Below are 27932 nucleotides of genomic sequence, written 5' to 3' on the forward strand. Positions count from 1 at the left end.
AAATCTAGTTGCTTAAAAAATTTACATTATTGATATAATGCTGCCATACCAAGGTCACCAAGGGAAAGGAGGAATCTTATGTCTTCCAAATACATTGTAGGGAGATTGCATGAAATTAAATGGTGGTCTAAATACCATATTTCTCAAATTATGGTTGATCCCACATAGTAACTACATATATATCTTTATTGACTTCACCCTATGCTTAGGTTTTACTGTACCAAGGGGCATGTCTAGATTAGAACCCCCATTATAGCGTGTAAATGAGAGGATAAATCAAATGAGTTTCCTTCCATATTCTTGTTGTTATAGGGTTCTCCTTTAGAAGAATCAAAACATGTGGGGATATTAATGAAAGGTAGATTTACACTTTGAGTTGTAGTTATAATAAGAATCCCTTATCCTCAATATTACATATTGGGCCATCTACCTACAATCTTTCATAGGTCAAATTCAAAAAAATTTACAAGTTGAAGTTGTGCTATCAAATTCACCAAAGTGGTTATGACCCTTTATACATATATATCCTTGTGCTATATTACTTCATTGGTTACAAAGTTTCTAATCATCATTTGAGAGTGCACTGAATGTTTTTTCTCATATATATAATTTGTATTTCATGTCTCCTAGTCATAAATGACTTATGAGTTCATCCTTAGGTTGTAGGTTTGCAACTTGGTAGGTATAAAACCATTACAATTATGTTGTTAATACTCACTTATTCACTCTTAAAACTATCTCCTTAACAAGGTCTAGGCCATCATCACCCTTTTCTATCATGCCTTGTGGCTCGCATCCTCTTATCACTTAATTCTCAAACTTAAAGCTTTATTTCATATTTGGTTGATAATCTAATCATAACTTTACTTTGTCTATACTACAAGGTTATAATTGATCTATTAATTCATTAATAAGGTTTAAGATTATACACTTGATAGTTATAATTTAGTATCACTCATGCTTATACAATAATCCTATTAACATAAATAGATGTACATCACCCTGACTTAGAAGTTTAGTTTTCTATCTTATCAGTTCAATGCTATATGTTACATACTTCTCACCATTTAGTTACTTTCTTACCATCATATTCAGATAAATTTATTATCTAATTAATGTTCTATTCCTCATAGTACAATGAGATACTCCTTTTCTCATGCATTCGTAACTAACTCACTTGTTGAATTAGCTTTTTTGATTATTATCATATCATTTGATATTCCCAAATCTTACTAATAGATTTCAATTGAGCTCTTGTTTTCTTTCTAAAAATTACTGAAACAATAAATTTTAACTTGTATTATGTTAGAGGTATCTCAATATCTTGATAACATTGTACACTATTAAAGTGTTACACTCCTATTCACTCACCATTTATTTATATCTAAAAAGAAATTGTAATCCTAAGGAAGAAAATTAAATTAGGAAGTTGATATGATTCCTTTACTTATGTTGTAATGTCTAAATCAATACTAGTCTACTTGGTCACTTTCATACTTGATATAAACTACAATACTTTTATGATTAAGATGCCCAACCATAACCTAACTTCTATCAAAGATGATGTTAAACACTTTCTCTCTAATTGCTAGGTTCTTTAATCCTTTCTGTCCACATGGTTGAAAAACATGTTTAGTGTTCTTAATTTAGTTCTACCCCCAAGGCAATAGTGTTCAATATAATTTCAAATAATTTATGATATCATCATTTACCTTTATACAAATACACCATTCTTGCATCTAATCATTTTCCAAGTCATTAAGATTGGGTTATCTATTATGGTTGACCATTTACAATAGTTAATCCCAATTTAATGTTTTTTCTTAAGTTTACTCATTAGTATCAAATTTTAAAAATAATTCATTAGGTAATTAAAATTCTAAATTGAGAGACCTCTACTTCTTATAGTAATAATTTAATCTTCTACACTTAACGTGGGTCCATTATTTCTCAAGTGTTATGAACTTGGGCTTTGATAGTAGAATGTCATGAGGAAAAATCAAGGCAAAAACACAAAAACAATTTTTTTTAAAGGTAATAACATATATCTTGACACATATTGAATATTTTATGGATTTATGATGGCATGAAAATGATATTCTTTGAGCCTCAAGGTTTAGTTTTAATAAGGCATGATTCATATGTTTCACTTTCTTACCTCTTTTTTGAAGAACACCACATTATTGACACATTCAGGGTTTAAACATATTTAATGGGTAAGTCATACTTACTCACTTGTATTGTATTTTACAACATTATATTCTATTATTAACATAAGTTTCATTTGATGAAAATTTGATACTATCCCCTTTGACACTTTACTAGGTTAAGTCACCATTCAAAGTTAAATTTACAGTTATTACCATAAACTATTTAGAAATAATTAAAACATTAAAAAATTACAAATAAACTATTTATGACATCTATCTTATCTTCTAACATATCCCTATTTACGACTTTTAGGTTATCTATATAAGACCCCTTCAATAACCCTTCAAACCTATAACTTGGCAACTCGAACTAATTAAACCCATAATTAAAAACATAGAACAATTATAAAACATTATTTAAAGAATTTAATTAATAAAATAATATAGTTTCACATAATATTCTAACATTTGAAAATAAACTAATACATACCCCTTACTTCCTAACATAACTTCTTACCCTTGATCCCTTTTTCTAACCTATACCCATCAATAAAAACTAATTCTAATAAATTTAAATTCAAATAATATGTTGGAGTTGAAGAAAGCCAACTCTGTAGATGCCCAAGATCACCTGCATGCAAAAGACCTATCAAAGGGAAGCCGAGAAGGGGAGAGCGAGGAGCTAGGGAAAAACCCTAAACGAACATGATGAGACCACAAGTATTCAAACACAAGAATATATGTATTTACAATATGCAAGAATGTCTTAATGAATGTGAAATACAATGAGTGAGCTTGAATATAAAGAGCTCAAGGAATCTCTTAGAAAGAGCTAGAAGATGCTAGGAGATAAGTGTGACAACTAAGCATACATCCACATGAGGTGGAAAGTCCTCGAACAATGTGAGAGGATAAGTATGACTTAGGAGAGGACAAACTCCTGTATTGTCAACAAATTATAACTAACTCCTAGACTACAACTAATAAATGAATGCATTTACCTAAGTAAGCTTAAGTAAATAGAATAAATAATTAGTAATTTATTATTTACTCTAACACCCCCCTTAAGTGCAACTTAGGGAAATGCCTTAAGCTCATTAAACTAAGAAATGCAGAATGGGTCCCAAAAATGAGGCCTTGTTAGGTACCCATGTACAATGCAATCTTTGTAAGTGGAGCAAAGGAGAAAACCCAGTGGGAAAAAGCCCTCTCCAAAAAGAGATAACAGAAAATCAAGTGAAGGACTGAAGAAACCTCCAACTAGAGGAGATGTCCTCGCAAATAGGAAAAAAAAGATGATCATGAAGGAGCATCATCACTGAAGCATGTAGAAGCTACAAATCTATCATCAAAAAGAAAACTGCTGATCTGAAGAACCACCAAGGAAGAAAATGGCATGAACTAAGTGTGTCTATATGGTAGATGATCCATCTCACCGAAATGCATAGGTAGCCAGCCACTGCAATTGCTTTGTAAATAGGATCCTTTGTATATAGGATCAACCACTGAATACATAACTCACACTAACAAACCATCAAACCATAGAAGCATTAGAACAACTACAGAACCCCCCCCTTAATGAAGACGAGGTGAGATGACATGCAACTAAAAAGGTTAGCCAAACAATTCCTATAGACGAACCAAGAATGAGGAGAAAGATGAAGAGGTACAAACACTCATAAAGACACGAGCAAATAGACATTGCTATGGCTAATGTCGTGGAAGGGACACTTGACAAAGGAAAGGGCACTAAAATGGAAAAACCTATCCTCCATGGTGCTTTATGAAAATTAGTGCAAGTACAACTATCTCAAAACAGCGTTCATGACCCCCAGAATGCAAGAGTGGCACTTTATCCCAGTGTGGTACATAAAAGTGCTTCAAAATGATAGCTACAATGATCAAAACTAAAAATCAGCTGCAAAAAAAGAAAATACAACCCAAAATAAAAGATCCCATACCAAGAAAATGACCCTCGGACCTGAAACACCCAAGATATCCACCAAGAAGAAAAAATGCTAAAAACATGATAGAAAGAATATGGGATAGAATCTGAAGGAAATGAAAGCATTTTTGAAAAGTAGATAGAACTAGCTTTCCAAAAATATAAGGTTTTCAAAAAATGGAAATGTTCAGACTTTGATAGCAAAAAATAGGAAAAAACTACAACAAAACTTGAAAAATACATACACCAATGTCTCCATCTCGGAACCATCTTTCTGACGCAATGCAAAAATTATGGCAAAAAAACTGCAAGTAGGTCCAAAATGACCCTAGAGATGTGCAAGGAAGAAGGTGATGTAGTGCTGATGTCATGGTGATGTTAGCTTTTCATGAGAAAAAAATTGATGGCCATCCCGCCATTGCAGTAAAAAAGGGCCACATGGCAGCCACGTGGCAAGGTGCATACTTGGCAGGGTCCACATGGTGTGTGCCACATGGCACCCATGCCATGTGTCGATCGTGCAATGGTCTACTGAGTTTGCAAAAGCATACATGTGGACTACTGACTTGGTGTAGGTGTCAGATGGGCTAGTTACAACCATGTGGCGGTAAAGTACTCACTAACATAGCAGTGGAGCTGGAGCAGCATTTTGCAGAACCACCGATGGCAGTGTTGTGGGAAGAGAAGCCATCAAAAGAAGCTGAGCACTGGCAAAGGAGGCACTGCCAACGAGAAATTGAGCACAACAAGTCTGAGGCAGGGTGCAGGTGGCCACTGAGTGGGGCGATGGTGGTCGCTTGGTGGTGGTGCCTGTGCAATATTTTAAAAAAAATTTTAATGTGCTTGTCCGTATGATCCATACGGATCCTCTTGGAATAATTTTTTTTGCCTCCTGGAGCCCTGTCTCCAAAATTAGAAAGTTTTATATGAATCCTAATTGAAAAGCACCTTTTGAATCCAATGGTGGTGTCCATTTTGGCCCAATGTGCTCTAAAAATTTTCTATTCCCTCAAATTTAAGGAAAATTGCACAAACAAACTAGGGTTTGTGCCTTCAAATCACGGCTTGAAAATTCCTTCAACAAAGCAGTAGTAAGAGGGCTCTAATACCATGTTGGAGTTGATGAAATCCAACTACAAAGACATCGAGGATCACCTGCATGCAAAAGACCTTTCAAAGGGAAGCCGAGAAGGGGAGAGATAGGAGCTAGGGAAAAACTGTAAATGGACATGATGAGACCACAATTATGCAAACACAAGAATATATGTATTTACAATATGCAAGAATTTCTTAACGAATGTGAAATACACTGAGTGAGCTCGAATATAAAGAGCTCAAGCAATCTCCTAGAAAGAACTACCAGATGCTACGAGTTAAGTGTGACAACTAAGTATACATCCACATGAGGTGGAAAGTCCTCAAACAACATGAGAGGATAAGTATTAATTAGGAGAGGAAAAACTCCCATATTGTCAACAACTTATAACTAACTCCTAAACTACAACTAATAAATGAATGCATTTACCTAAGTAAGCTTAAGTAAATAGAATAAATAATTAGTAATTAATTTTTTACTCTAACATAAAACATACAAGATATTCATAAATAAAACTAAATTAAATCTTCAATATCCCTAGTACAATATTTAACTACTAAATGAGAATAGCAAATATCAATAATAAACTATCTACCTCCCAAACCTACTTATTTAAAAACTCCATATTAACTTGAGCTTTATTATTCCTATCTAATCCTAACTAACATAGTGCTAAAAATCATCATAATTATCATAATCTACACTTATAATATCACTTAATACCTATATTAACCACTAAAAAACTCCACTTAACTACTTAGTGCATCCTAAACACCCTATACCATACTTACATTACACACCTACTTCCTAACCACATGCCCACTTGCCTAGGTTATACGCTCAAGTACTTGAGCACTTCCTAAGGTCTCAGGATGCTAACATATTCATGCCCCATGCTTCCCATGTCCTACAATATGTCAACAAAACTAAAAAAAAGGAATGTGCAGGATCATGGTCAACAAAACTATGCTCTTAAGTGGCACTAAAAAATAAAAAATTCAAGGTTATGTCAACTTAACATGTAGATTCCTACTTGTTATTAACTTTATATCAAAAAGTTGAGAGGAAAGAATCTCTAGAAAATTGAATCTACTTTCTAAAATACTAGAAATTGTCTCAAAAAAATAAAAATTGATTGGTCAAAATTTTGAATTTCTGTGAGGCCTCATCCCGACCCGTCATAGCATGGATATTTTATTTAAATTTTGATATTCAAGACCTTGATATTTTGATACTTATTCGAGACTTAGATGGATAGTGGACTGCTTAATCTATTGATTTTGGTACTTTAGTGGTGGTTTACATTTTTATATGCACTACGAATATGTTATTGTGTAAGAAATGTTTGAACACATATGGGTGCAACTTTATGACATGATATTATCAGATTTTGATGCAAAATGAAATATTAATTTGATTTTGATGATTTCTGATTTATAGATAAATGTTAATTTGATTATGATGCTTAATGACATGTAGATGAATGGTTAGGATATGTAGATAGATGTCAATTTGATAATGATGACTTATGACATGCAGATTTTGATATCTTAATATTTCGAATGGAATAATTGAAAAGATTAGGAAAGGAAATTGAATTCAAATTATGTGAATATGGATATTATTATTATATGCACTTATGTTGTATATGTTTATTTGACTCGTTGGACTACTGATGCTTGAGTTTGATGTGTAAGAAGAGAAACTATGGAAATTTAATAGGGAAACAAGATATAAACACATGCTTAATTGACTCTGCCAAGGTGAATGTTTGTAAGATTTGTAAACCTCATTGTGATGTGTTTATTTTGAAATGTGAGGTGTATTTGTGTAGTATGTATTTCATGTGTAGATTCTGAACATGTTATGTGTGATGTATAGTATATTTTGTGTGTCTCACTTGACACTTGTACTCATTACGTGAAATGACATGTTCTTTGATGATGGATCATGTGGCCATCTTATTCTGAGTTAAATGTCTTAATTGAGAAATTTGATTTATTGCCCTAAATTAGTAAAGAGAACAAGGTTATAACGATTGGAAAATTTGGAATTTGAATTACCTAGCATTGGGAGGGCCATAAATTAACTCTCAGGTGAGTTTATGACAAAAATAAACCCTACCCATGTTAGTACTTTAAGTTTGGGAGCTAATAGTGACCTCTAGGATGACTAGTAGACCTAGGAGACCCCTAAAAAATTGCATTCTTTATTGAATCCGAAAATGAGAGGGATATATAGGGGCATGGCTAAATTGGAATATCACTTGGCCACACTCTATCTTTAGAGACAACTAGGGTTTGGAGGAAGAGGATAAGGATCTCTTCCTCAACTATACATTGTCATTGCTTGGAGTGAGGTTGGTACCCTTGATACATGGTGTTCTTCATTTTCATGTAGAATAGATGTGGTGTTCTTCATTTGATGATGAAATTTTGGTGTATTGTAGATGTGGTTAGTGGGAAAAGGTCTTGTTTCAGTCATGCATGTGAGAATTTTTGTGTGAATCTTTCCTTGAATTTTTCTTGCTTCTATGTTATGTGTTTTTTGTGTAATGGGTGTGAAGCATCACTCATCTTGGGGAGGGAAGAGATGCTTGGGTGAAGGGGTTAGTTGGGCTCATATATGTAGTTGAGAAACTCTCCCATGTGTGGAGATGAATTTTATGTGTTTAATGGAATGTGATCTTCTTGATACTTTCATTTTGGGAGGTATAAGGAGGTATGTGGAGGGAAACATATTGTAAGCCTTGTAATGGGATGTGTTGTAATGTATTGTGTTAAATCTTGTCATATTTTTGTGAATATGCATGGTGTGTGAATGTGTAGTATGCAACCATTTATGCCTTGTTTCCCCAAGCTTGGTAGGTGGCCTCCTTGGGGCTTAGGTTTGGAGGTGAGCCTCCATGGTTTCCCAATTCTTTTTGTCTTTTTTGGCAGGTTTTCATTTGATGAGCTTGGAAGCTTGAACTTCATGTAGTCTATTCTTGCATAGGAGAAGAAGACTCTTTATTATTGTATTGGAAATGGAGTAGTAAACTCCACCTATTATGTGAAGAAGTTTGTATTGTGGGAGAGTTGTTATTGTTCTCATTCATATGTCCATAGAGAGAGAGAGATTTGCAAAATCTATGTATCAATTGGTCCTTCCATTGTGCATAGCTTGATATGGCCATTCCACCACCCTTGTTCATGCTTGATATTATGTTGAAAGAAAATGTTGAAAGGAACATGAAAGAGAGATTTTGATGTGTTGATGTTGTCTTATCTATACTTAAATTTGGAAAGTGTTGAAGGAAAGAATTTTGTGTAATGATAGACCATTAAGAATGAATTGAACATAATCTCCTTGATATCTTTATCTCCTCAATTACATGAGAATAATTTAGTTTCGTGATGTTTAGTATTGAAATTGAATTAGTTGTAAGATATGTAGTTGATAGTAATGGATTTGTAGATAGCTTAAATTGTGGAATTGGATGGCATTAAAGTATTTTGAATATTTGATACAATAAAATTTTAGATTCAAAGAATTCTTGAGTTCCATCTTGCAATTGGATTTTTTAGGAACATGATATGTTGCTTCATGTTAAATTGTTTATTAGAATAGAAAATGATAAAGCATAATGCAATGATAGATCACCACCAATTCAATCTTAACAACCATAAAGTATGCATGATAGGAACTAGACAAATAAGTTAAGCTTAAATGAGACCTGTAGATGCATATTTTCATTTTGGAAAATGTTTGGGCAAAGAAAAAAAAAGGTACAATCAAATAAAATAATAGGCCTTATATAAAATAGTAGTACCTTGGATTGACAAGTCAGAAATAAATCATTTCCAAAAATCCTCCTATTAAATAAATGTCAGACTTAACCCTTGTTCATGATATGACCCTATGCAAGGGATATATACATATAATAATGAAGAAGAAGAAAAAAATGTGTTTTATAATTTTTGACTAACCTAACACGATAACTGAAAAAAATATGTTTTATCCTAACTATTCCTTCTTACCTAAGCTTTGGAGTTAGTGCAAAGAATAAATTTTTAAAACAAGGAAAGCACTTGTAAAGTTCCCACCTACCTAGCCGACCACCCCATGAACCTACCGCCAAGAAAGAATAATAAATTAGACAAAAGAAAGAAAAACCATCCCCTTGCTTACATGCTTTGGAAACATACAATCAAATCTTGCAACCCTTATCATGACTTTGGCAAGTGTCAAGAAACCTACACTTCGTCTAGACACCTTGTTCCTTGAGATTTAGCATGATATTACATACACCTTTTTCTATCCTTGCAAGTACACCTAGGAAATAACCCTTGACCTACACTTAGTCTAGATGCCTTGTTCCTTGAGATTTAGCATGATATTACATACAACATTTTCTATCCTTGCAAGTATGGCTAGGAAAAAACCCTTGACTGTCAGCATTAATGACTTGTGTGGGAGATCGACTGACTTATGGGATTTAGAAATGTTTTAGAATTAAGAAAAAATTATGTATTTTGACTGTGTGAAATGGCATGTAGGCTTGTCCTTTTTTATAAGACATTCTATAAGCACCTCTACCATTAGTGTTAAGAAAAAAATTTGCATGCCTAGAAAAAAAAATTGCGTGCCTAGAAACAATTTTGCATGCCTAGGAAAGAGTTATGGGGTAGATGGAGGGGGGGACAAAGTTCATGTAGGTGGGTTAGGCATAAGGGGTGTTGGGTGATGTTTTCCATAAAATGTCTTTTTTATTAATTATTGATTGTCCATTTTGATAAAGAAATGTTATGGGTTATTTTTTTGAACATATGTATACATTATAAATTATATTATCTTAGGTCTATGTTATAAGTAATAAGTTACACACACACACACACACACACACACACACACACACACACACACACACACACACACACACACACGCGCGCGCGCGCGCGCACGCACACACGCACGCACGCACGCACGCACGCACGCACACGCACACGCACACACACATGCACACACACATGCACATGCACACGCACATGCACATGCACACGCACATGCACACACACATACACACACATGCACACGCACACATGCACACGCGCGCACACACAGCCACACACGCACACACGCACACGCATGTGCGTGCACAGACACACACATTTTAATTCCACTATGTTCACTATTCTAAAGGTACATCCCTTAATCATTATTAGCATTCTATGAATATTGTATTAGTGGAATTAAAATGTAATAATAATAAAAAAATTAGTAATAAAGTTTAAGTTGAGATGGAATATAGGATTTGAAAATGTAAGTTTCTTTTCGAATGCAGAAGATTATTATAAGAGTTCGTCTATAGGAGATACTATGTTAAGTGTGTGTGTTTATATGTATTGATATATATATATATATATATACATACATATATATATTGTTGGCATTATTTTTCTTATATTGAGACTTCAAGCATGGGTAGATAAGGGTCAATCAAGGATTAAGAAGGATGTAGATATAAGGTGCTGAAAATTCTTATGACTAACTAATTATGTATGGAACTGGTGGAAATGCTTCTATTAAATTAGGATTATTAGGATTTAATGAAAAAGTTGTAAAGCAATGATTTATAGTGGATGGGCAATGAAATTTTTGGATAAATTTAATAATTCACCAAATTTTCCTATAGGTAACTAGTAAAGAGGGGGATGTTAGTATGTAAAGTTAAAAATTATTAGCAAAGTAATAAAAAATAAAGTGAAATAATGAAACTATTGAATTATTGGTTGGAGCCTAGTTAGTAGTGTCTTGTTAGAAAATAAATAAATAAATAAAAATAAAAAATTAGTTGTGTTTTTGCCCTGTGAATTATGGGCATGACATTCTAGTATCAGAGCTAGGTCATGAAACACTGGGCATTAATGCATCCATAAATGAATGTACAATTTAAGTGTTACCTTTAGAAGAGAAAACCTTCAATGAACTCATCTTTCAAGCTAGTATCTTCTATTAGGGAGTCAACTGGAAGCATAACACTCTTATTATTCTTGACTTATTGATAAGATAACCTTTGACCAATTTTATTTCTTTTATAAATGACCTTTAATCATATTAAATAAATTATTCTAAATGATACTAACCAATATGATTTCCCTAGTACTAGATAAATTTTTTCATCATCATAATAATATGAATTTTATTTTGAAAATTAATACTAAAATAAAATAACTAACCTTAATAAAATATTCACCAAACCCTTCTCTCACTACTGGTAAATTTAGTACAAGCCATTGTCATAAAATTAATGTAAATAAGAACTTAAACATTAATCTAAATAGTTATATAGAAGCGTCAATGAGATAGTACTTTTATTATCTCAAAGGTGAATAATGATATTTCATTAGTGGCATTCTCAACTTCAAGATAAGACAGATAATATTTTTATCTCTTAATTGTATGAACACTTTTAAAACATAATATATCTTAATTATTAAATAAAGGTCATTCAATTCTTTTATAATTATTGGGAAATATATAATATTTAGTAAGAAATTAATACTGATTTTACTAATATATTTTTTACCTCTAACATTTCTAGATGAAGGATCTTTTATGATGCACTACTAATATAATTATAGTAAAAATAAGAAAAGAAAGAAATCAACAATAAACAAAAATTGAATTGCTACTGAAAGGACCAAATTTATTTTATAGATTTTACTCTATTTTTAAAAAAAAATATATCTTTTTTTATAAATTATATTTTATGATTAATTAAAGGAAATAATAATAACCTATACATTTTTTCTTCTAATAAACATTAGCTAAACTTGTATTTCTTTACTCATTTCATTGATAAAGGAATACTAATTTAATAGTATGTGTCAAAAATGTCCCTATATGCATTTCACATTGTCACTGCATGTAAGAGAGCTTAGTGACCATAGATTGAACTAGAATGAAGGATTTGTAAAGAAAATAAATGCAAAATTTATCTAAGATTTTCTATGCAAGTAAATGAATATAAACAAGATGAAATACAAATTTAATCTAAGAGTTTAATAAGAAAGCATTTAAGCTAGAATAGGTATACAATTTAACAACTAAAATGAAAGTATTGAATGAGAATGCAACAAAGCTTTTGGATGCACAAATGTGGAGTAATCAAACTAACAGAGTTTATTCACTCACAAATTTCGTCCTCTCAAATGAGAGACATAACTTCCGAATTATAGAGAAATCCAAAATGAATAAATGGTGTATATCAACTAGATGAATGGTGGAGATTGAATGAGTGTTCATTTTGAAATGGAAGTTTTCATTTGAAAGAGTGTTAATTGATTTGTTTCCTTGTTCTTTTCAAAACCACTCAATTTTTCCATTTTTCTAACTCAAAAAGAGATTTTGGAGATTTTATTAAAATTGTGTCTCATATTTTGAATATTTAAATTCAAATAATAAATATGTGTAGACATTTAATTCAAATAATTAATAAATTCATTTGTCATGTAATTTTAGAAATGTTAAAATTAATTTAATCAAAGTATTAGGAAATTTTAATTTAATTAATTAATTTAGTGGGTTTAATAGCCAAGATGTCGATATACATGAACTTATCATTTTTTCTTTTTTTCTTTTGATTTTTGTAGATTAATGATTTTCTACAATTGATAATTAAATCAAGTAGAGTCAATTATGACTAGAAATGCCTAATAAATTAGGATTGTGTTGATCATTTGAAGGATTAGGAGCAAGTTAGTTTCTGAGACCAATTTTGGGTATTACAAATATAAGAGTTCAAGGTATACTATCCATTATATTTAATAGAATATATATTTTATGATCCAATTTAACACTATTCCTATAACATTAACTATTTATGATTAATTGTATATCTATGAGAGTTGATTATCATTAATAATAAATCAACTAGAGTCAATTAGGACTAGAAATGCCTAATAAATTAGGATTTTGATGATCATTTGAAAGATTAGGAGCAAGTTAGTTTCTGAGACCAATTTTGGGTATTACGAATATAAGAGTACAAGTTATACTATCCATTATATTTAATAGAATATATATTTTATGATCAAATTTAATACTATTCCTATAACATTAACTATTTATGATTAATTGTATATTTGTGACAATTGATTGTCATTAATAATAATGTTGAAGGGTCAGAGTGTCATAAAAGTATAGCATCTAAATTAGTGTGGAAAATGATAATAGTTGAAGGGAATATAACAATATCAAAACATGATGAAGTGAACTATATAGAATGATATCTTGGATGTGAATAAAAGTGCACTATTAAGATTTGTTATAATGTAGAGAGAAGTGAAACGTGGTTATGGAGTACCTGATATATATAGTAGAGGAATTATCATCTTCTTATAGCGGTTACGATACTAAATAGTAAACCATTCAAGACACCATTGTGTGATATAGCCAAATTTGTAAGTGCTAAGGTGTGATATTCCTATATTAGATATAGGATGTAATCAATAGTTGGATTCCTTAGTATGATTGTTACTTATCACACCATTGTATAGAACTCTTAACTTTAAGTAGATATTATTCATCTAGGAGTCATGATCTCAATGTACATGTTGAGTAATATGGATATCTTACATCACACAAATGAATACTGTATAATGTATAATGATAAATATGAATAATTACTTATTTAGGTACATCCATTTGGATACAATTTGAATTGGGAATCTAGGATTGAGAAAGAACTTACCTAATACTTTATAGATACAATGCTTACCCTCAAGGATAGGATGTTAAGTTGAATAATTTATAAAGGATATTTCTATGGCAAGGTCGCATAAGCATACATTCCCTTCTGAGATCAACTATTAGTAGAGTCTAGTTTCAACACAGGGAGCCTAACCCATTACATCTCAACATATGCAATAAATGGCAACCTAGTGTAAGATGTATTAGTGCACCCAATTAAACCACAATATATGGATGAAGCACTTAGAGACATAGGGTATATGAGACTTCTTACTAAGCCATTAGCTCTATAAAACAATAATTTCTCCTCTTCTCCATCAGGGAACCTTGGTATGACCACATCATTTTTGTGAAACTATTATTCAATGTGAAATTTTGTTAGTCCTTTGTTAAAATTTTGCATTTATACAATTTCTATTTTTCTTGCTAGCAATTTTACACTTATCATTTTGCTAGATTTCTTGATCTTGGTCCCATTGTACCTTAGGGACATGTCTTATTTTAATCATGATTTACCAATGTGTCCACATCTATGTTGTTTCCCTATAAAATTGATCATTTTATCTTAAGTTACTTATGAGGCATTTTCTTGTGGATTAGGTTGGAAAGAATATTATATTGAAATGGCTATACCAAGGAGAATCCTTGACAAATCATCTAGAAAATTAGTAGACTATTAAACCTTCATGTTATATACATTGCAAAGCTACTTGGAAAGATCCCAAGGATGCCACCCCTTCCTATGTCGTAAATATGAAAAATGGTCAAATTTCTTGAAAACTCTATTAGCACAACCATAGGTTGTATCTTATACTTGTTAAATCCATAGGAAAACATTACGTTAAGAACCTTAAGAAAGGGCATGAAAAATTTATCGGTTAGACCTTGGTAAGGTAAAGAGCGGTTTATTAGCACATAGAAGTAGAAGACTTAGGTTGAGCCAAACTTGGAAAATGCAATATAGATAAGATCATAATACTTGCACCCTTTTGATGAACTCCAGGAGGAAGTTCATTCCTTGGGGGAAGGATGTGAGGCCTCATCCCGACCCATCATAGCATGGATATTTTATTTACATTTCGATATTCAAGACCTTGATATTTTGATAGTTATTTGAGACTTAGATGGATATTAGATTGCTTAATCTGTTGATTTTGATACTCTAGTAGTGTTTTACATTTTTATATGCACTAAGAATCTATTATTGTGTAAGAAATGTTTGAACATATATGGGTGCAACTTTATGACATGATATTATCAGATTTTTATGCAAAACAAAATATTAATTTGATTTTTATGATTTTTAATTTATAGATAAATCTTAATTTAATTATTATGCTTAATGACATGCAGATGAATGGTTAGGATATGCAGATAGACATTAATTTGATAATGATGATGTGTGACATGAATATTTTGATATCTTAACATTTTGAATGGAATAATTAAAAAGATTAGGGAAGGAAATCTAATTCAAATTATGTTAATATGGATATTATTATTATATGCACTTATGTTGTATATGTTTATTTGACTTCCTAGACTATTGATGCTCGAGTTTGATGTACAAGAAGAGGAACCATGGAAATTTAATGGGGGAACACGATATAAACACATGCTTAATTGAATCTACCAAGGTGAATCTTTGAAAGATTTGTAAACTTCATTCTGATGTGTTTATTTTGTAAACATGAGATGTATGTGTGTAGTATGTATTTCATGTGTAGATTCTAAATGTTTCATGTGTGATGTATAGTGTATTTTATGTGTGTTACTTGACAGTTGTACTTGTTATGTGAAATTACATCTTATTTGATAATGGATCATGTGGCCAACTTATTCCAAGTTAAATGGCTTAATTGAGAAATTTGATTTGTTTCCCTAAATTAGTAAAGAGAACAAGGTTATCACCATGGAAAAATTTGGAATTTGAATTACCTAGCATTGGGAGGGAATTAAAGTAACTCTAAGGTGATTTTGTAAAAAAAAAAAACCCTACACATGTTAATACTTTAAGTTAGGGGGCTAATAATGACCTCAATGATGCCTAGTAGACCTAGGAGACCCAAAAAAAATTGCATTCTTTATTGAATCTGAAAATGAGAGGGATATATATTGGTATGGCTAAATTGGAAACTCACTTGGTCACTCTGTATCTTTAGAGACAACTAGGGTTTGGAGGGAGAGGATAAGGAGCTCTTCTATAACCATCCATTTCCATTGCTTGGAGTGAGGTTGCTACCCTTGATCCATGGTGTTCTTCATTTTGCATGTAGAATAGATGTGGTGTTCTTCATTTCATGATGAAATTTTTGTGTATTGTAGATGTGGTTTGTGGGAAAAGGTATTGTTTGAGTCTTGCACATGAGAAGTTTTGTATGAATCTTTCCTTGAATCTTGTTTTGCTTCTATGTTATGTGTATTTTGTGTAATGGGTGTGAAGCATCACTCACCTTGGGAGGGAAGAGATGCTTCAGTGAAGGGGTTAGTTTGGCTCACACATGTAGTAAAGGAACTCTCCCATATGTGGAGATGAATTTTGTGGGTTCAATGGAATGTGATATTATTGATACTTGCATTTAGGAAGGTATAATGATGTAGGTGGAGGGAAAAATATTGTCATCCTCGAAAGGGGATGCTGATAATGAGATTTTGTGAATATTGTGAATCATAGCTTTGGAAATGCTCCTCATGGAGAGAGCCCACCTTCACCCTATACATGATTCAATTCTTGAATCTTTGTGCAATGCCTTGGGATGGGATGTGTTGTAATTTATTGTGTTAAAATCTTGTCATATTGTTGTGAATATGCATGGCATGTGAATGTCTAGTATGCAACCATTTATGCCTTGCTTCCCCAAGCTCGGTGGGTGGCCTCCTTGGGGCCTAGGTTGGGAGGTGAGCCTCCATGCTTCCCCAATTCTTTTTGTCAAATTTTTTAAAGGTTTTCATTTGATGAGCTTGGAAGCTTCAAGTTCATGTAGTCTATTCTTGCATAGGAGAAGAATACTATTATTGTATTGGAAATGGACTAATAAACTCCACTTGTTATGTGAAGCAGAGTTGTTATTATTCTAATTCATATGTCCATAGAGACAGAGATTTTCAAAATCTATGTATCAATTGGTCCTTCCATTGCATATAGGTTGATATGGTCATTCGACCACCCTTGTTCATGCTTGATATTGTGTTGAAAGTAAATTTTGAAAGGAACATGAAGGAGAGATTTTGATGTGTTGATGTTATCTTATCTATACTTAAATTTGGAATGTGTTGAAGGAATGAATTTTGTGTCATGATATACCATTAAGAATGAATTGGACATTATCTCCTTGATATTTTTATCTCCTCAATTACAATTACATGAGAATAATTTAGTTGCTTGATGCTTAGTATTGAAATCAAATTAGTTGTAAGATATGCAATTGATAGTAATGGATTTATAGATAGCTTAAATTATGGAATTGGATGGCATTAAAGTATTTTGAATATTTGATGCAATGAAATTTTAGATTCAAAGAATTCTTGAGTTCCATCTAGAAATTGGATTTTGTTAGCAACATAATAGTTTGCTTCATGTTAAATTGTTTATTAGAATAGAAAATGATAAAGCATAATGCAATGATAGACCATGACCAATTCAATGTTAACAACCATAGAGAATACATGAAAGGAACTAGACAAATAAGGTAAGCTTAAATGAGACCTATAGATACATATTTTTATTATGGAAAATGTATGGGAAAAGAAAAGAAAAAGGTCTTATTCTATTATAGTCAAATAAAATAATAGACATTGAATAAAATATTAGTACCTTGGATTGACAAGTCAAAAGTAAATCATTTTCAAAAATCCTCCTCTTAAATAAATGTCAAACTTAGCCCTTGTTCATGGTATGACCCTATGCAAGGGATATATAAATTTAATAATCAAGAAGAAGAAAAAAACATGTTTTATAATTTCTAACTGACCTAACACAATAAATGAAAAAATATGTTTTATCCTAACTATTCCCTCTTACCTAAGCTTTGGAGTTATTGCAAAGAATAAATTTTTAAAAGAAAGAAAGCACTTGTAAATTTCCCACTTGCCTAGCCGACTACCCCATGAACCTACCACCAAGCAAGAATAATAAATTAGAAAAAAGAAAGAAAAACCACCTCTTGACATTACATGCTTGGGAAATATACAATCAAATATTGCAACCCTTATCATGACTCTAGAAAGTGTTAGGAAACCTATACATAGTCTAGACACCTTGTTTCTTGAGATTTAACATGACATTATATACACCTTTTTCTATCCTTGCAAGTACACCTAGGAAAAAACCCTTGACTATCAACATTAATGACTTGTGTGGGAAATCAACTTACTTATGGTATTTAGAAATGCTTTAGAATTAAGCAAAAAGTACATATTTTGAGTTTATGAAAGGGCACGTAGGCTTGTCCTTGTTTATAAGGCATTCTATAAGCACCTCTACCATTAGTGTTATGAAAAAAATTCTCATGCCTAGAAAAAAAATTGCATGCCTAGGAAAGAGTTATGGGTTAGTTGGAGGGGGGATAAGTGTCATGTAGATGGGTTATGAATAAGGGGGTGTTGGGTGATATTTTTTGTAAAAAAAAATTATTAATAAATTATTTTCCATTTTGATAAAGAAATGTTATTGGTTAGTTATTTTTTTTAACATATGTATACATTATAAATTATATTATCTTAGGTCTATGTTATATTTACGATTTAATAACAAAATTGTAAAGCAATGGCATATAGTGGATGGATAGTGAAATTCTAGGGTAAATTTAATAATCCACCAAACTATTCTTTAGGTAACTAGTAAAGAGGGGGACATGAGTATGTAAAGTTAATAATAATTAGCAAAGTAATTGAAATAAAATGAAATAATGAAACTACTGAATTATTGGTTGGATCCTAGTTAGTAGTGTGTTGTTAGAAAACAAATAATAATATATAAATAAATGAAAATAAAAATTTAGTTGTGTTTTTGCCCTATGAATTATGGGCATGAAAATTTTAATGCAATATTACAAAAATTTCATAATGAAAATAAGAAGTAGACGTATGTATTACCATATTAGTCAAAATCAAATGATAATATTTTTTAATAATATTCTAGATATAAGTAGTAGTCTCATGCTTGGATGTGACACATATTTTTGGGTATTCTTATTCTAAATAAATAATTAATTATTAATTTTTGACTTTAGTATTTTTGGAATTAAAAAACTCTTGTGTCTGACCACCTTAACTAATTCAAATCTCTACAAAATTCATTTTTCAATTATTTTTTCCTTATAGTAGAAGAAACATGGAATGTGATGCATCTTTTCGATTTAAAAAATGTTGTACCATTTGAAAGTTATATTTTTTTTTCAAATAGTGTGTTAGTTAACACTTTATATGTAACTCCATTAGAAAAAAAGCAATAATTGCTTACTAAAATCATAATTTGACAAACCTTACATTTATGGAAAGATAAGAAAATTAAGAAACCCTTGTCATTTCATCAAATTTTGGTGAAAAAAAAGTCGTTAGCTGCATGTTTGAAGTAAAAATCACATAAAATAGGCCAAAAGCACATTTGTAGGATGTTTTTAAAATTAACCATATAGGTTTGGTATGAAAAGATATAGTAGACCTTATAAGGATACTAATTGTTTTAATTTAGTATCATGGTGGGTGGGAAAAAAATTGGAATAGATTTTTAAATGGTTTGACATATTTTGGAATTATAGATTTTTCAGATCACCACTTTTTGGCACACCATGATCTTGCACATACCCAAAACTTTGAGTATAAAATTTAAAGTTTGTTTTACATTGAACCTTTTCATACTCATAAATTCATTTTGCCAAGTCAATTCCAAAGAAAGGATGATCAACATGCATGGAATATAATTACATGCATGGAATATATTTATTTGCATTTAAATATATATATCTTTTGAATAAATTTTTTACATATGGGAAAATAAAAGGGAACTTAATGAATATTCTCTAACTAATGTTCAGAAATAAAGTTATTTCCCATGTATTTTCCCACATCCTATAGATGCACATTTTTGCATTTTTCATCAACATGTTTTTTTAGAAACATAAGAAGGTTCAACTGGGTTTAATGGCTATGTTTTCAAATTTATATAAATGATATTAGGGATTATTAATGTATTAATGGGGTAATCATCATCTGATTATTGAAATTTGAATGCATATTAATTATTCCATTGTGTCTTTTTAACAATTTTGAGATGCAACTATAGAACTAAATCAATTGAACATCAAATTTATTTTTTTATGACATAAATAAATCTACCCCTAATCTAATTTAAATTTATTTATTAAAAAAATAACATTAATATAATAAATCATCTTGTATTCAAAATTTAAAGCTATGGCTACAAGATTTTGAATTGTGAAACAACTAGATTTTTGTATTTATGCTATTCTAATCAATTATAGGTGATTTGTAATTTTTTTTTTTTTTTTACAAGTTCTCATTCTACCGTAAAATTTATACATAAAGATCACAATTTTTCTTATTACAATAACATATGCATCATGAAATACAATCTAGAAGGTCTTAATATGATCCCTTTTTAAACAAGATTACAAGATATAATAAAAGCTCATCACAAGGAGAAGTCTCCTAAAATGACTCAAGGAACCCTAACAAGGCTTCAAAACCTAGTTGATCCATCATAAGAACCTATCAAAGAAATCTTCAAAACCACTTAGAATAACCATGGAGATCCCAGCTGCCATCCTAAGCCTTGAATGAGCACCCACTAAGCTTGCAGAAACTAGAACCGACTAGGTGACAGCCAAATCAAATCTCACATCCCAAGAAATATATAAGAACACCCTTCTAAGGCTTGTACAGTTGGGTTCACATAGAACCCATAAATAAGGGGTAAAGGTGGACTACCAAGTATGAGATTTCTCAATGTAAAATCATACAATATACATGTTTTTTTGAAGCTATAAACTCACATAAAATTTCATACTTTCTCCTCCTTATCTTAACCAAATTAAGATAAATGTCATTGGAATCCAAGGACCCATACACCTTACATTTCTTCCCTCTACTCACCATGAGAATATACTCTACACAATCTTGGTGTCTAACTAACCCCTTCCCCCATACATGGTCATTTCTTCCCTATGCAAGGGTGAGTAATGCCAACACTCTCTTCATAGTTTTTCCAAAAAAATAAGAAAAAGAACATGAAAAGGAAAAAATTAAAATCCCAAAATACCCATCCCTCACATGATAAGAACACAAAAAAAACTCCAAAAATACAAGATATTTACAGACACACTTAAGCAATGAACAAAATGAATATATCCATGGCAATAGAGAAACCTAAAATTCACAAAGGTTATGAAAAGAATGAGTTTTATGATGAGATTAATCCTTTCCTCCTCCCAATTCCAAAACTTGACTAATCTAAAAATAGAGAGTGGGTGAACACGCTCCAACTCTTCAATGGGACTCTAAATATTCTCTAAGCTCATCCACCTAAAATAGCAATAACACCAATCTTGACTCTAAGCCTCCTTTGGTCTCCCCACTTTCCCTTATCATAAAGGAAACCTCTTAGCAAGAGTGTAAACTTTGGTAACCTTGTGGAGATAATCCATTTTCGTAGCAAAGGGAAATTGATATATTTTAGGGACCATAAATGTTGCTAGGAAGTTCTAGAAGGGTGAAAAAGGTTCCTAACCCATACCCCTACCACTTGGGCTCTTGGATTGTATTCAGTTTGGCTTCTAGGATCAATTTATGACCTATACAAGTTGTTTGAAAATGTTTTATCTCCAAAATCCTAAGGACATAACCATGCCTCTAAACTCTAATCAAGGGAAATTAATTTAGGTTACTAACTAAATCATTATTAGTTTAACGGATTATGTTTCCAACCTTAATTGACACATCAATATACATATGCATATAATGAGTGTCAAGTGACACCATAAGATTTACTCTTACTTATTATTTGAAATATCACAAAATACAAAATGATACACATACATACAAATTGCGATACAAATTAAACACTTAACAAGAGGTTTGAATCACTTGATTGGATTCAACCTTGGTCTTATAGTTTGCACATAGGGTAAATTATTATTTCTTTGATTATTTCCATGGTCAAATTTCCTGATTACTCAATGTGAACATCAGTAGTTTGATAAAATCACACACACATATATATATATATAAACCAAAATTTAAATAATCAAATTGATCAAAGCATTATAAATTTGTTTTAAATAAAATTTTCTCATTTATGCATGTAGATTATCATCATAAAAGGACAAATGTGTGTCACCCTTTTATAAAGGAAAAGGCTATCAAAAGTATAATCGTTCAACTTCAATGGCATAAAACTAGTATTATTATTTAGAATTTCACAATGAAGTAGATTAATGAAATTTCTAGGAATGGATGAATATAAGAATTATTATTTTTAATGATTATTTATATTAAAATAATTGATATATTTTCCTAATTTTAAAGATTGATTTTTTAGTTGATAAAAAATCTGAGAATTAGGGGTCTAGTTCCCACCACAAAATGATATGGAAATAAACCTTTTTCCCTTTGATTTCATATTATTGTATAGATGACATATTTATCTAGATCAATGAAAAATAATTGGCTTTTGACCTATACTTTTCCTTTGATAACAATTAATATTTCAACTCACCTAAAATCAATAGTTTTCATCTCCCACCACATTTTTCAAAACAAATCTATTCTAACCAAAGGAAAAATTATACATTTTGAAGGAGGAATCTCTCCTCTAGAATGTCATATTTTATTTATTTATTTTTATATGATTTACTATTTTTTTTCATTTCTCAAAATCAACATCTTCTCAAGTGTTAAAATATTTTTAATTTCTTTCCTTTATAAATATCATTTCCATTTGAGCCTCACCTTACCTACCCACTTTTGCATAAATATTTGAGTGAAGAATATAAGTTTAATAGATAGCTACAAGAGCATTTCTGACTGCAATATTGAAAAAAAAAATCCCTCTTTCAACTATGATTTCATGAATGTTTTACCTTGTTCTAGAGCTACCATTTGAATACAAGCATGGACGAAACTGACAAAGTTGCAGAGTCTAGCTTTACCCCCACTAGTTTCATTTATGTAAAAGTTTTCATGGCCTTTAAAAAAAAAAAACATTTTGTGCATACCCCACAATCATGGCATTCCATGAGACCAAATTTCTATGACACATTTTGTCAAATAGAGCATGTACCATATTTATTCTTTCATATTTTACATACATGTCTACAAGAGAAGTTGCAATTACAACATCTAATGGTATTCCTCTATTCTTAATGCTTTGATGAATGCCCATGCATTGTTCCATTGCTCCCATTTCAGCACACACTGGGAGAACACCAAAAAAGGTGAAGTCATCAGGTTGTAAACATGTTCACTACATTTAATAGAAAAGTGCGAGTGCATCCCAAGGATATCCACATCTTTGGTATAGTGTAATAATAATATTCCATGACATAGTGTTACATTTCATGTGCTTTAACACTTTATGAGAATCACTTAGTCCCTAATAGTTCACATACAAGTTAATTACCTTATTCTAAAACTTATTAACTTGTATGTAAAGTGTGAGAAGATGGTTGATGCTCATTAAGTGTAAGAACACATGAAAGGAGACAACGTATCATGGAATAAAATTATTACACCATACTAAAGACATGACTTTCGTCTTTTCTAGCAAGTACAAAAAATAAGTTTACAACACAACCACTTCACATTTTCCAATGTTCCCCTAGCCTATGCCAAAATAAGAGTTCTACAATAGGTCACAAAAATCCATCAAAGTATAAATAATGGAGGACACTATAAGGGCTAGTCTATTTTTCGTTATAAATTATGAACTACAATCTTGCTAAGTTGGATACCTCTTGTTCATGAATTTTATGTTTGATAATTGTTTTTAGGAGTATTCAAAAAGCCTTCTACATTATAACAATGTAAAAAATACATAACACTAAAATTAAAGAGAATGAATTGAGATAAGCTTTAGTCCCTACATTGCCTTTATCAAGTAGAAAACTGAATATGGTGCTAGAAACATTCTTTTCCTTCTGTAATCATGTAATAATTCATAAGTCCATTGAGGCTTCTATATAAACCAATAAGTCACTAAACCTATTCTGAGTGATTATGGTAAAATAATTTTGCACTATTAAATATAATATTAAGGATTGTGGTGCCAACATCACATGGTATCCTTAAAAGTTTAATTAGAAACAAAAAATCATTTGGACGATAAAATAAAATTACTTGTGCTTTTTCCTTTAGGTCACCCAAGTTTATTTTTTCATGCACAAAGTTGTTTAACACACTTGTAGACTGCATGGGACTTTCTTGCAAAGAGATACATAGATGTTAGCAAGTAAAAATTTACATAAATTTTTAATATTCATTAATTTTTTAAAGAGAAACATGAGTTCTACACATTTGTTTAAATGTAAATCATATTATCATCACCAAGGATATGATAATGAGTGTTTCCAAAGATAACTCATCATTTTTCAATTGAAATTTGGGCTACTCGTAGATATGTAATTTCTTAACTTCCTAAAACAAAACTACTAGTTCTTGCATCACACTTTGAAAAAGTAATGGGCTCTAAACCACCATCATGCTTAGGAAGAGATTCCTTTAGTGTACCCTGAAATGGATGCAATTGTGAATTGATAATAAGTAATCTTTCGTAGTATGGAACACCAATGGCAAAGAAATAATAGGGAGCATCATGTTTGGCTAAAGCTTTTATAGAATGAGGATGATCCTATCTAGTAGGATTTGGTGTTTTGAAACAACAAGGTTCTAAATTACCTTGATGAGAACAAGATACATCTAGGGATAGCTAACTCCCATCTTAAACACATCCTTCCAGACATGAGGCTAACTATAAGGCTAGACTCTTCTTATACTTTAGGCTTTGCAAAACCTAGGTGGGTGTACCTTAGATTCAATGTATATGGTACCAGTGCTAAAACATATTCCTAAATCTAACAAAGTAGATAAAAAACCTTAATCTTATAGCACTTATGCACAAATTTTAGACATGGAATAGCTAATAACATGACATAAGAAATTGTGAAGCTAAGTGAGGGCAACACATTTCAGTTCTTCAACATTAAAGCAAAAACCATTTGATTAATGATGTTGAGTTCAACAAAACATGACATGGGCAACATATCCCTATGATCCTTCAAAATGATAAGTTCCTTAACTATTTGGTAGTCATACAAACCCCTAACACACATCCTTGAAAGTCATTGACATATGTCATACATCGGGACTTCCTAATCTACTTATCCACTTTGTGAATTAAATATATGCATCTTTCTGAATCTCATACTTGACCTATCCCTTCATGAGATCTGTAATCCTATGATGATGAATCAAGCATTTACATAATTTTTTGAGTCATAAGAAAAATAAATCAACATATACAACCAATAGATTGCAACTAAGTTTCATACTCTTTGTTTACAAAACACAAAAGATCACAAACAACATGAAAGGGAGACAATATATTAGAATGAAGAATAACTTGTTGTTGCCTTTTCATTTATTTCTTTGAAAAAAATAGAATAAGATGTATGAAATTGAAATTCAAAAACTATCTAATAGATCAAAACTATCTATATTCTCATTTTTTGTTGTTCATTACAAGAGAAATTGTTGAAGAAAATGGTATCACAATCATGAAAACATATCAAGAACTAGAACTCCCATAATAAATGAGAGAAAGAAAGATAGAGAAGAGGATGAATTCCTAGATCTTATTTGAAGATGACATGTGTCCACTTGGAAAGCTTCCTCAAGAAGTTAAAAACATCTCTCTAATCTCTTCCCCCAACTGGTAAATTATATCTTGACTCATTTAAACTTCCAAAATCATAAAATATCTTAGATATTTGGCAAAATTTTTTAGAGATTATTATTTCTTGCCAAATTAGTTATGTCTAGAGATAAAATACATCATTATTTATCAAATTTCAACCAAACTGAGTGAACTAAGCATATCAAGTGTGTCTTAATTGAATTCTATAATTGCATTGATGAAATTATTGCTTGGGACTGAGCATCCCACTAAAAATACAAAACCCCCTATAGCATGCACCAATGACCACCTATATAAAAACTAGTTTAAAAATGGACATCTTATCTCCTCTCTATTCCAATAGTATATTGGAGTCCATATTTTGGGTGAAAATTGGCCCTCTTGTATGCATTTGAAAATCAGGTTCATAGCTCAAGTTTTGCACATTAAAAATGAAAAATCTTGAAAAAAAACAAAAAAAAAACTCTATAGTATAAACTATTGGTTTTTAGAATTATAAATTTGATTTTACAAATGAATAGTGATTTATCAATAATTTAATAAAACATTAAAACAAGTAATATTTTATTAATTCTCAACCTTTCTTCTAAGTCAACCAAGCACCAAATGTGTGCTAGGTGGCACTATACTATTGGTTTGACCTTGACACCTCATTGCCACATGTCCATTTCTAATTCACCTACACTACCACATCATCCACTAACTTGGTATACCACTTCACCACTAGCCTGAGCCCATTGCCATGTGGTGCCCAAGTGCATTCTTCCATTTGTTATCCTCCTTTCAACTTTGAGGAGTGTTAATATGCCTACCTTTAGATTCACCACATGGTACAATCATGTACATTTAGTCTTTCGATGTTTCCACATCATCTAACATCAACAGGTGCTTTTCGGTTCAACATTTCCTTGTAGTCGGATCCAGCTATCAGGGGTCCACCATGGGCAACCTAGGCTTCCAAAAGCCATGTCGTATTAGACATTACACTTATTGAGTGTGGGAGAATTTAAAATTTGAAAATTTCCAAGTGCAAGAAATGTGGGATAAAATCTCCCAATGCCCTACTCTCTTTCCAGTGGCTTCTTTCCTTTTGTCGTAGTTCATAATGGCATCCTTTTTGAAAATAGATGTGCATGTGAGAAAGAAGATTCCACTAAGAGATATAATCTTTCTATCATGTATCCATAAGTTTGATGTCATCTTCTTTTCATCATTTCCTCTAGTGTCTTCACTTCAGGACAATGGCTTCCCCAATCTGGTGTGGCAGATTCCATCTTATTACTGTAGTTTCCAGCTTACTTTGTGCATTTGTAAAACACTCATTTTTTTGACCTCATATAAAAGAAGGCTCCTATAAATGATGCCTCCTATGCTTTATACTGTGGCTATTTTTCTGGTTTGACATCCTCCTTCATACATGCATTTCATTAAAAGAATTGATTTTTGTTGTGTGTGGGTTCCTCTATGACATGGTCTGCCTCCCCATTCTTCAATCGTGGGGCTCTTACCTGATTCCATGTCATGGCCTCTCTCCTTTTGCTATCATTACCACTTGCATATACTAGCATCTTTCTTTGCATGAGCTTAGTCCCCTTTTGAAAATCTTCTATATTACAAGAAGCGTTAAAGATTGTATTGAAAGTTCTCACATTGGGCACAATTTTATTGACTATTAAAACAACCAATTCTTCCATGGCTATATTTGCCTTGTTCTATTGACTCAAAATATTTTTAAAAATTTCAAAGGAAAAATAAACACTTCCAAAGTGATGAGTCATGAAACATTACTTGGTGGAAGATATTCAATTGCAAACTAGGCCTTGTGTCACTGTTTTACACTTAGGAAAAAATGCAGATTTGGAAATTGCTCAAAATAGGACTTCACAGAATTGCTCTGAATGGAAATTTATCATCATGGAACATATAGATAGAATGAATGCAAGGTTTTTGACACATTAAACACCTCATGGACCTCAAGTGGACAACCTAGTTTAAATGCACTTAAAGGGGTTGATTTTTTCAATGGTACTAATAGTTGGATGCAATTAGTTGGGCCCCCAAAAGTTTGTTTGAGTAAAA

At 31.4% G+C, this 27932-nt stretch overlaps 1 pseudogene; it reads right to left on the reverse strand.

The window, feature by feature from the left end:
- LOC149546462 (magnesium-chelatase subunit ChlH, chloroplastic-like) overlaps positions 1-27547 on the reverse strand; it is a 60275-nt pseudogene extending 32728 nt beyond the window's left edge.
- Positions 27548-27932: the final 385 nt, after the last annotated feature.

This window comes from Cupressus sempervirens, chromosome 7 (assembly GCF_028749045.1).
Source record: "Cupressus sempervirens isolate cs-2001-9-10 chromosome 7, ASM2874904v1, whole genome shotgun sequence".
Taxonomy (NCBI): domain Eukaryota; kingdom Viridiplantae; phylum Streptophyta; class Pinopsida; order Cupressales; family Cupressaceae; genus Cupressus; species Cupressus sempervirens.